The sequence below is a fragment of the Pelmatolapia mariae genome, linkage group LG7, assembly GCF_036321145.2.
Source record: "Pelmatolapia mariae isolate MD_Pm_ZW linkage group LG7, Pm_UMD_F_2, whole genome shotgun sequence".
Classification (NCBI taxonomy): domain Eukaryota; kingdom Metazoa; phylum Chordata; class Actinopteri; order Cichliformes; family Cichlidae; genus Pelmatolapia; species Pelmatolapia mariae.
Genome location: NC_086233.1, coordinates 31,101,318 through 31,114,043, shown reverse-complemented (window position 1 = coordinate 31,114,043; position 12,726 = coordinate 31,101,318).

Below are 12,726 nucleotides of genomic sequence, written 5' to 3'. Positions count from 1 at the left end.
AGTCAGCCAATCCCTAATTATTTCCAGTGACAAATGCTAAACTTCACATTGGAAACAAATATATTTATAAACAGATACAAAAACAAACAAACAGGGGGAAAAACACTGTAGCTAGAAGCTCAATATTAACTACTTTAAAATATTTTTTTTAAAAATCTGGCTAAACAGTTGAATGCCCGATGATCATCCAAAGCCTTATTTTTGACATTTTTAAAAAATGATGCTTTTGAAGATAAATTTAATTATTATATCAATTTATTTATTTTTCTAATCACTCAAAATTGTATTGAACCGTGACTCCATAATAGGGTTTGGGGGATATGTTCGAATAATTCAGCTGGCCATTTTTAGTTCAACAACCAGCAAGTGACAATGGGATGGGATGGGATCTATGAAAGAAGCAGCAACATGTAGAAAGGAAGAAATGGATAGCTCTGGAAGCTGTAAGACGTAGGAAAGTAGACTTCAACATGGGTGCTTTGTGCTACAGTATTAAATATCCACCAAACAGTGCCAGATGTCTACAGCACTACATGGACTGGTTTTACTAATGGTAATCTCTGTGTGCAATTCATTATATGTAACAAGAGCTTCATATCTGATGCTCAATTTAAAAAGATGAAGACAATCTTCTTTTCAGAGACTTTTTTGTTGTTTAACAGAAATGATTTATTATAAATCTCTGCAGGTATTGCCACCCTCAAATATTACATTTTGCGTTTCAGCAGCAAAAACAACAAACTTCCCTGACTGTAAACAAAATTTAAAAAACAAAACAATGTGTGCATAGAGGTGCCATTAAGGGTAACTTCATTCTTCTGTGGTGTTACACTGTTTCATTTGCTTTTGTCTCTTCATATAATCTCAGACTGACTTGATGGCATTAAAAAAAAATCGGGCCTTTCTGGAGGCCATACGTCTCTGGGGTCCACAGCATCTGCTGCTGAACTCTTTGTTCTTTTTGTCGCTGAAGATAGTTCTTTCGACTTTGGTTGTCAGATGCTTTGCAGCTGGTACTTGAAGTGGAAATGAGGATTGACTAGGGGGTCTACATCCCAATTCCAGCATCTATACTTTCAGAAATGCTTTACCAAGCTTTTCCTTGGAATAATGCAACTGGATGACTTTGTTTACTTATCTACTAAATGTCAATCAGTCATGCTCAAAGTTAGGTAACAAAAAGTAATTCGGATTTCAATTTTGTGAATGAAAAGTTTCTATAATTGTATATAAAGACTGAACAGAGTGATGGTAAAAATAAAGAAATGAATAAGAAGTAAAAACATTCATACTTAAGTTGACTTACTCTTATGTGTGAGTTCTGTTCTTTTGATCCCCAACGCAATTTTGCCTAGAGGAAAAGCCCATGGAGTGTCTGATTTCAACAGTGAACATCAACATATCATGATAAGCTTCACCTGACAGACAAATGCATTAACTCATACTCAATATTGGACGCATTCACAGCTCCACTCTGTGATTCAAAGACTGATGGAAGGCATCAAATAAAAGTTTCCAATGTCAGGGTCCATTTAGAGCAACTAGGCCAGATAGTCTCTGCAGGCACATTTCTAAATATCAGCCACACTTGTGTTATATTTGGGACTGCAAATCAGGTTAAATGTTACTTTCCACATTTCCCGTGGAAAATCACAGTCAGAATTTATTTGGTTAAAGTCAAGATAAGGTATGGATCATCAGCCTCCTGACTACTTACAGGGACGAAATATGCCCACTAGTCTCCCACCTTTGACAGTAACCATCTTCTTCTTTTATTTCTTTTCTTTGGAGGTAGAACTGTGCTATGTTTGAACCTTAAGGAAACAGACCCATATATAAACTTAGCAGAAAAAGTAAGTTAACTTTTGTTTAGTTGGGAATTTTTGACACTTCTTCTAGAAGTACATTTGTTAGGTCAGACACTGATGTTGGACTAGAAGGCCTTGGCTAACTGTATCTGTTCTCATTCATCCCAGAGGTGTTCTATTGGGTTGATGTAAGGACTCTTTGCAGGTCAGTCAAGTTATTCCACACCAAACCCACTCACCCATGTCCTTATGGGTCTTTCTTTGTGTACTGGTGCACAGTCATGTTGGAACAGGAAGGGGCCATCCCCAAACTGTTCCCACAAAGTTGGGAGCATGACATTGCTTAAAATGTCTCAGTATGCTTGAGCATTAGAGTTCTATGTCTCTACCATTTTTCCATTAACAACTCTACAACAAGCTGCTTGTGACTGGTGTTTACAAGAGTGTCAATGACTTGTCTCTAGGCATGAGTGAATGGGGCTTAGGCAATTAATTTCATAGTGACTGCTAGCATCTTCCAGTAACAGCTGGCTACCAACTTTCTCTAGTACCTGTCATTGCCAGATGGTCACAGACTGGTCTCTAGGCCTGCGCGAGTGATGTTTTAGGCCCAGATTAGTTTCCATGTCTACAAGTCTGTTAGGGTCCACTTCGACCTAAAAAGAAGTCAAAGGAACCTCAACAGGATCATTACAAACAATAGGAAAACTATTTGGTCAGGTCCAGTGATGAATGAGGACATCCTCCCCACCAGTACTAATACTATAGAATACTAATTGACTACTTGGCATGTGATCATCGCTAGTAAATTCCAAACAATGTTAAATAGAATAAAGCATACCCATCCCTTCTTTGTCAAAAATGATAGATTTCAGCTGAATGCTAATCTTACCCTTTTTCCACAAATGTCATTATAAAAGGTTTATACCAAAATTAAATGGATAATTCTTATTCACAGAGTATGCTGAATAATGTCCCTGGGACTAGTATGAAGAAATTTTCCCTCTGAAATTCAATAACGTGAAATACAGGTCATGAGTTTATTCTCTTCCATGCACTAATCCTACCCAGAGATAACAAAGTAAAATAAATGTTTTAAGCAAAACTGATTCAGTCATTTCTTTGTAAGGCTTTAATTCTCAGCAGATGCCAAACTCTGCCTCGGGCTCGGTATCTCATTGAATATTATCATGTTAATGAAAGCACTGTGAATGTGCGTAAAAAAATACATGGAAATAATTACCTAAAAATATTCCTATTAAAAGGTTTTTGTTTGAAGGAAGAATATGGCAGAAACCTGCACAAAAATGTAGTCATACAAATCGACTGCTAGCACAAGTCCAAATGTAAACCAGAAGTCCTTAAAACTTCTGGTTTAAATTTCTTAAAGAATACCTTAAAGAATGCTATTTACTGGTTTGGTTTACTGCTTTTTGTTTGTTTGTTTGTTGTTTTAAACTGGTTTGGCTTGCACCTGATTTAGGAATGAATGAAACTATACATCCATGTGACAGAATGCACAAATGTAATATGAATTTGTTTCTTAATAATGTGGATAGTGTGGTATTATATAGGGTATTATGTTAGCTCAGGAATCTGATGGCAGGAGGTTGGTATTAAATAACAATTTAATTCAAATTTTAAAAAAACCTTTAAAAATGACTTCTCTTCTTGCTAGACAATTATTCACTAATAGCTTAACACACACACACACACACACACACACAGGAAGTGGCACATGAATCAGAGGAAAAATGCAGCCACATAAAAAACACAAATAACAACCAGCTTATGAGACTGATATTTTAATTTTTACCCTGGATCTAGCAACAAATTTAAATGTTAACCATGGATTTTCTACACAAATTGATAACCGTCTGTCTGTTGCTTGGAGCTGACCTGGTGGTATACCATCAATTATTAGTGCTTTTAAAGTAAGGAAACTGATGCCTGTCTCCCCCATTGGTACAGTGACAACAGTGTAGGTAAACCAAAAATCCTTTTTACTTAGCCTGAGCAGCACATTAATGAACTGGTACCAGAGCAAGCCTGAAGCTCTGTCTGTGTAACTTAATGTGGTCATATCTACTGCTTTTATTGTGTTCCTTGTTTGTCATGGCTAGGAATCACATTAGCAATTTAATATGGTTTTTAAACTAGCTTGAATCACGTAATAGGACTTTGTGGTTGGCAAAGTCAGCATGTAATATAAGACATCTTCAAATAAATGTTACTTCTTGAAAGAAAGAAAGAAAATCCCATGTTTTGTTTCAGTATCTTGTTCTTACTCAAGAATGTGCAGGGATTGTTTATGTGCCTTACTTTTATGACTGCGTGTGATACAAAAAACATGTACAAAGATTAGGCTGAGTGTACAGGTGCAGTTGGATTTTCTTTGGCGAGACAGGAAGATATATTGATGATGGTGTGAGTATGTGTTTGTATGAGAGAAAAAGCAAGAAATTGAATGATTAATATTCAGTGTTTATCAGTTAGTTGAGGTCAGGGAGATGGATTCCTCCTTATTGGCGGAACAGCAACAATATGCCTTTGGGCCCTGCAGCACTTGATTCCTGGAATCAGAAACAGCATCTGGCCAACAATCCTCCATCAGTGCTAAGCCAATATTTATTTGCTCTGATAAGATGACCACAAAATGTCATTGTTTGCCATGCAGCGTATGGTTGGGTTGCCTGTTGGATTGTTTGCTTTCCCAAAATCAGAACTCTTTAGCAATGATATCACTGCAGGCTATGCTGGTGTCACAGTGTTAAATATCTGTCCACATCTTCTTATCGACTTACTTAAGTTAGACCACTGACACAATCCAGTGAAAAGGATATATAATATATACAGAGTAGATACAGTTTATCTATCTATCTATCTATCTATCTATAGATCTAGTATGAGTGATCAGTGGTTTTCCATGAAGCAAGCAATCTGTCTCCTTGCATTCTGTCCCATAAGGCTCTCATTTTAGCAACTCGGCAAGGAAAGCCTTTATGATAGAGAAGGGACATTAGTTTCCATCATATCTGGTATAATAAAACAAGCAAGATGAACAGGTGTGGGTGTACAAGAAATCATTTGCTTGATCAAGTGTACTAAGTTTAACCAGCTGTTTTGCTAATATGTGGTTTTCATTTTTACCTCAGCTGTAAAAGGCTGATGGGGTGTTGTCACCCTGCCAGGTGGGCAGGTGGGCAGTTGGGTGATGTGGACACCAAATTTGGGAATACAAGTTCAAATCTCAGCAAACTAGACCTACAGAGGTCAAGTTTTTTTTAAATATTGGTCATTAGTACTTTTTATTTTTAAAATCTATTAATGGGGGCATCAAAAGCAATTCTGGGGATACTTTTTTCTGCAGAGTAATTACTATTAATTTTAAGCACTATGTACAATTTGGTAATAATACAGTTTTATATATAGTGAGGTATTTGTATATCAGTTTATAAGTTTAGGTTTATATAAGTTTAATTAAAAAAAAACATTTCTATGTGTCTACAGTACTCTCTCTGTCTCAGGTTACATTTGTCAAACAAAAATATTATAGTCTTACAGAAGTAACCACAGCTCTAATAAACCTGTTTTTGCACAACCAAAAGTAGCATTAATAATGTCACCTACTACTTACCTTTTTAATAAATACATTTAATGTGTCTCTTCATTATTCCTTGACTCATTCAAAAAATATGATTTTCTAGGTTAATCTGTCTTTTCACGCTCAGTCACCGACTTCTACTTTGCATTCCTGTCATTTTTTCCTTACCCTGTTGTTTTTCTTTATCTGTGCTCCTCAGCCTTTTCTTCATCGCCCTCTCCTTCCCTCCTTGTTGTTACTTTCCCACCTTTGTATTTAAATTTCTCTCTCTTTTTTTGCCCTCATTTTGCGTCCTTTTCACTCTGTCTTCTGACAAAAGGGATACATTCCATGTCTTTTCTGATGGCAATATTGTAAAAACATAAAAGGTTGAAGGTGTCAGTTATGCTTTCCTAATGCTTTTATGTGTTCACTTATTTTAATGGTAGATAACTGACAAACTCAATAATTATCGCAGATAACAGAACAAAAGTACCTTTAAAATTAAAAATTTGTGTGATCATTTTTTCTGCCTTTATAGTAAAATAAGCAACAAAGAGTTCCTATTAAAAGAATCCTGAATAGTGCCCTTTTGAATTACTCTATAATAACAACATTTTAATGCCAATTCTGATTTCATTCTTATGCTTAAATTGCAGATTTTAAGTCTCTTGCCAATCTTATACAAATATAATTTTAACAATTCAACATCATACAGTTTTATCAAGAGTTCAATCAACATCTTATGTGCACTTACACTAAATACATTGCAAAACTATACTATTGTTATTCCAGTAATGCCATTTATTCTTACTGTTTTCATGGAGTTAAGATTACATGTCCAAATCTTGATGATACCCATATTTCCTGGTTGAGCATGTGATGTGGGTATCATAATTCTAGCACTAACCTAGAATTTAACAAAAAACAAAAACCCAACTTACACTGGTCCACATTCATAGATGAACAAGAAAACACATCAAATTCAATTTGATAAACGTATTATCTTTATTTGTTTTTGTCAGGCTCTTTATTTTCCTATTTTGAAAGACTGTTGCTTGACACACTTATCAAACAGTACTTTTTTACAGTTATGAACCACTGTTTGAGTAACTTGTTATATCACATTCAATAAATGTGATATAACTTTCTAGTTTTGGGGCCTTGTGCCTACTCCGATCAACTGTGGAGAATTTTTCTAATGATCAGTGCTGACATGTTCAAAAGGCCACATGCAGTAGCACTGCTAATTTTACACCAGCCTCATGCTAACTGGATTAAGTATAGTTTTTGATTGCCTTCACTCTGTGCCTTTTTTAAACCATCTTTATATCCAGCGTGATTTGATTCCAATTCAAATGTCATCAGTAAGGTTCATAACAAAGAGGATTTACATGCAATCAAGTTGTTTCTCTTCCAACAGCACCAGTCAAATGGATCACATCAATGTTTGAAAATTGCCAGCAATTTAGCACAGTCATAAGCATATCAGTAAGGTGAAGCATGAAAAAATTAATGCCACATGACATTGCACTTTGGCAGTGTATCAACACCCTATGATGTCCCTTTTAAAATAGGAAGAAACATGGGCAGATGACTTTGCAAAAGACATTTGTGCTTAAGTCAAGCTTGATCTGAGTGACAGAAATGCTGAAGCCTTCATCTGACTACTATTCAAGTATTTTTGAATACAATAATCTGCTTGATTACCAAGATAGTTGCTGTGAAAAAAAGTCATCCTGTATTTGATTTTATTTTTTTCCAAAATGTTTGGCTATGAATCCTTAGAGGCAAATTACAGCTGGAATAGAGCTACTATCATTATGAAGTAAAACATTTATGTCAGTTGAATCACTTTACCAACGTAATACGTGGAGCCTTAAAATAATGAGCATGCCACATGCCTACTATTGTAATTTTCCTGTAGTGTTACTAAATACATTTAAATATAGATAGCTGTTAATAGCATATTAACTTTACCTACTTATGATTGTTAACATCATTTTGACTCATCCTACAACATCAGCAGTAATGGCAATTTCCTGATGAAGTTGTTAATTTTCATCTAAGATTTGACAAAACAAGTTTTGTGAGATCAATTTCGTTACAGATTGTAAATCTAAAATATACATTAGAATAAACTAATAAAAAGTGTGCAACGAATAACATAACAGTACATCTAAAAAATGTAATAATTACATAAGAAGAACTTCATGAATTGATTGTCTTCATTTGATAACTGATCTCACAGCTGGTTACAAAAATGTAAAACACACCAGTGGTAAAGAACTATTAAACACACATGAACATTAGATCTTTAATAAGCAAACCCATGAGGTGGAAAACCTAGAGTAGTTAGAAGTCTATGGATATAAGACTGCTATGATGAAAATCAAAATTTAAAAAAACAAAAATAAACAAAAATAAACAACAAGAACCACAGTTTGTTTTGTTAGTTTCAAAGTGTGCATAAAGCTCAACAAATGACATAGTATAAAGACAGAATGTTATATGCCAAGAGGGGTAATATACAAAATGATTCTCCTAAACAAAACCCAGATTTGTAGAAAGTGTAACTACGAGCTTGTGACTCTAATTAATCAAATTGTTGGTGTATTTATTCACAATATACTTTTCATTTCCAATTAATCCCACCTTGCATGATAGAACTAAAAAAACCCGTCTTGTTTTGAACCACAAGTTTAAAAAGGATGAATTATATAATCCCCATACCTGCCACCACTACATGTTTTATTAGCCCTAAATGCTTAACATGCCAACAGGAAGAGGGCTCACTGAAGTTGAAACAAAATAAAGAAGAAGATTAGTCCAGTGTGTGTGGCTTGCAACATGCTCTGTTCGTCAGATTCAATTATCCATAACACTCTTTAATCCTTATTACAATTAAAATTACAATTTAAAAGAAAAAAAAAGAAAATGCAATGAATAGGAGGAATGCTTGGTAAGCACTGGCCTATCACACTGTCAACACTTCAAGTTTCAGTCTGAGGACATACAGTAAAATAATGTGTACAATAGCTGGAGGAATCATCTTTGAATATAAAATACTCAATGCATATGCAATAACCATTAGTGGCATAATGTTGGATAAATAAGGGTACATCGATTTCACAAACATAGTAATTGGATAAGGATGATTGCATTAGCATAATTTAAATAGCAAAGCAATCACTGCATAATTCATTTTCATCTTGTTATCAGACGTTGATAACTAATGTGATGTAGAAACAGCGAGTACTTTACTTTTATTTTCTGATAAGCTTTCTTTTCAACACGTGATTCTTATATGCTGCTTGTGAAGCTTGGGTTTTGCTGGAAAATGTGCATTGCTTACAAACTCCATAGAGTTTGGACAAAAAGCTTATATTTACCTTAGAAACCTTTTTTAAAGTAAAATATGATCATTCTGATTGAATCAGAATGATCATATTTTACTTTAAATTTGTTAGCTTTCTCAACCCTCCATCTACAAATGTGTTATCTAGACCTTTGTTAAAACCAAAGTCGATTTCCTGTTCCTGTTCTTTATCAGCAATAGGGTACTTAATTCCAAAATTAAAAGACACACTTTCTCGTTTACCTCGCATAGCATATGACTATTCACATACTTTAGGCTTTAAATGCCCAAACTTTGACTTCTGTCAAATAACATTTCACAGTAACTAAATTGGTCCCGGTGAGTTCTATGGGATTATTGTTCTGAATTTTAAATTTGTAAATTCTTTGAATAGAGTTATTCGACTAATTATTGTAAAGTGTACCTTTTTCTGATTGCACAAAATAATAAGTTAGAATGCAACCCAAACAAAACATTCATAATAGTGATAATAATTACAGAATCTTTGAACTGATTAAAAAAAAAAATGCAAAAAATGAAGTCACATTATTAAGCTGTGAAAAAAGAGCACAGTGTTATCGTACATCGAACCAAAGCCCATCTGCTTCAAACCTTTCTTGCTCTTGTAAACTCTCATAGTTTCAGGCCTAAGTAAGTGTCTGGTTTCTATATTTATCCCAGATGAATATCAGTTTGTGTTCTCTCTAAGCCAGCTCACAGTTCAATATCCTGCTGTGTGTTAAGGGGCAAAAGAGAGACACAGAAGAACGATGACAGAGAAACGCTAGACATACATTGCTTGCATCAAGATATGCACACATGCAGCCCCTACAGCTCCTTACAAATGCACAAAGCCACACAATGAAATACTCCAGAGACATGCAGTTGAAATACCTAAAGGAAAAAAATAACCCTTTTATTAGAGCACGGAAGATAAAAACAGGATGGGAAAAAATCTTAAATGCATAAAAAACCCATAGTCAACCACTTCTTCAGAGCTTCACACATGCCAGGGTGGGAGCTTGGCTGCTGGGGGTATGTGTCAAAGCGAGGCCCCTGTCTGAGGAGATTTAGGCCTCAGACAGAGATGAAACGAAGCCTAACCTCAATGCTGAGCCTTGTGGTCTTCTGCCTCATCCCGTCTGTGTGAATTTGTGTGTGTGTTAACACATTTGTCTCTACATGCCTTATGCATGTGTAGGTCCATATGCATATTGTATACTGATACTTTTGTGTGGGTATTTGAATGAGTCAGCCTGCATGTATGTCTGCGGATTCTTTAAATATATGTGTGTGTATGTGTGTGTGTGTGAGAGAGACAAAGAGAGAGAGAGAGAGAATCATCATGCATAAGCATTGTGTGTCCTGCTCACCACAGTTTACTCCCTCAGATCCCTCAGCCCCAGTTCTGTGGCCCAGATTTCATTAGCTGCCCTTTGGCTTCCCCCCCCACCATCTGAATCTAATCCTTTAGCTTCCTTTGACATGGATCTGACTAATGAACGTCAATATTTTGGTTAGAGTGACCAGGATGTAAAAAGAGAGGGGCACAAGAGTGATGAAAGAAGTTTGTGTATGAGTGTTACTATTTTTCCCATATAGAATCTTGGGTGGGCCACAAAGGCATATTAACATCAACTAAAAGACCTAAGATGAGCTGCAAGGCCATTCAAGCTGCAAAGCAGCACAAGGAGTAGTGGCAGCTCCATTCCAGCATGGAGTCCTTACATGGGACCAGGAACTGACTGGGGACACCTAAATTCTTTAAGAAATCATATGTGCCCTTCCTTTAGAACAAATATGAATGCACTCATGTGTATGTGTGTGGGTGTATGTATGCAAATGGGAAAAGACTTGAGAAGTGTTATTATGTAAACAGCAGCATAATTCATGCAGGGTAAACTAGTTTGATGAACTGAAACTAAAACAACTCTGGGAAAAAGGCGGTATGATTAGGCAACAAGGCTTTGTTAAAATAAGTGACAGACCACAACTCTTGTTTTTGGCACTTAAGTTTGGGATCCCTAGACCTTATCTACTAACCTAATCTACACAGCCTTTCTTATATTTTTGTGGAACAGTGGGTATTTAACTGAGTAGACTGGTACAAAAATTGTTTGGTTGACAATCATATATAACTGCTAGAAAGTATGTTTTGGGGTTAGGTGCTACAGTTGGCATTTTCTTGTTTCAATTTTACATCAACAGCTGGTGGTTGGCCTTTATTGAAGTAATTATAATTCTTAAAATAGAACTACTTCAAGATTTCTGTCACCTCGTTTGCGCGCAGCACCTCCTTTCCTGTATCCTTGTGATGTATTAATGTAGCTTTGGGAGAAATTAAGAAAAATTGTCAAAACAACTCTCCCTTTGAATCCAAAAGGTCAGCATTGTTGTCATGGGTAAATTATGATACTATATATATGCAGAAAAACTATGTGTCAGTTGACACATATGCTTGTGTTAACAAAAACTTTTTTGAGAGCTCTTGAAATGCGAGTAAGCATGAAAACTAGGGATATGTGTTTTGTTTTTTTGTTTTTAATATACCCAGTGACTATAGTCAGTGAAGATGATCCTCGTTTTTTTAGAAACTCCTTCAGAATCACTCAGTTATACACTTTTCACACCTGGGAGCTACCAAGTACAACCACAGTATTATACTCTTTCTGTCTCTGAGTGGCTCCACTTGGAGCACTTAGGGATTCAGCAACACCCTCAAAAGCAGCTTGCCGTTAAAATGAAGTTAGAAAGCATCTTCTCTCCCCTTATTTTCTGTCCTTATTTGGAGATTTCCTTGGTCACTTGAGATATTACAAACAGCGCCCCATTTTTTTTTTTCAAGAAATCTGTTTCTCAACTTTTTTCTTTTTTTAAAATCCAACATATCCAACACATTTCTGTGTCTATCATCTGTATCTGAAAGGAAGTGTGCAAATAACATATACAACTATACAGTGAAATAATTATACATATACATTACAATACTGCAAAAGAAGTTCCAAAAGATGCTTATTAGACACTTTATGGAAAACAGTCTTCACTGCTGTGGTCTCATGGTATTAATTTTACTTTGGTCTTTAAGCAGATTCAGGTTAGATGAATGAATTGAATAATGTATGGTTTCAGTTAAACTTTCGCTCCCATTTGTTATAAGTGCATTAAGTTCCCAGGGAACACATTTCCATCCTTTAGACTTTCAATCAAAGACTGCCCACAAATTCTCATTGTGGTCTGGCAAGGCTCAAAAAAGGTCTAATTTCAAGCAGAATGTACGACAAATGATTGACATATGTTCTCCTTTGCTAGGCTGGGAAATAATATAATAGCGTATACTTGGTAATATATTTTATAAAGATTATTTAAGTGGCTAAAAGCTAAATCTACTGTTCCTAATTATTTAGAAGAACATACAAGTAGGTGGATGGAGTGGGATGACTGTGAATCTGCAGATTTTGGCTTTCACTCACAATGTTGCTAGGTTTAGACACCATTGCTACTTCATTAGATTTAAGAAAGGAAAGTGTGTGCTTTAGGTAAAACTATGCCTACTCATAATATTACCCCTGAATATGGCGAGGGTCCTGCACAAGCATGTTTTTATGAGACGGACACATAGTGCTTTTAAGGGTCTCACCGATTTAACAAATGGCACTGTTTAAAGTCCAAGGAATTTCAACTCGCATAAAAAAACAATACGATTTGTTGAACATTGACAAATACACAATATGTAAATTGTTATGTGTGCTAATGCCATCAGAAGTTAATTGTAATTGTTTAACATAGTACATAATAATACAATGTACAATACATGTGTGCACACTAAAAAAAACATGGTTGGAAAGATATGAACATCTTTGTTAAGGTGTGTGTGTGTGTGTGTGTGTGTGTGTGTGTGTGTGTGTGTGTGTGTGTGTGTGTGTGTGTGTGCTCTTAACAAGCCTTCAATCAAGATGTGATTTACAAGTCTTGGTTTC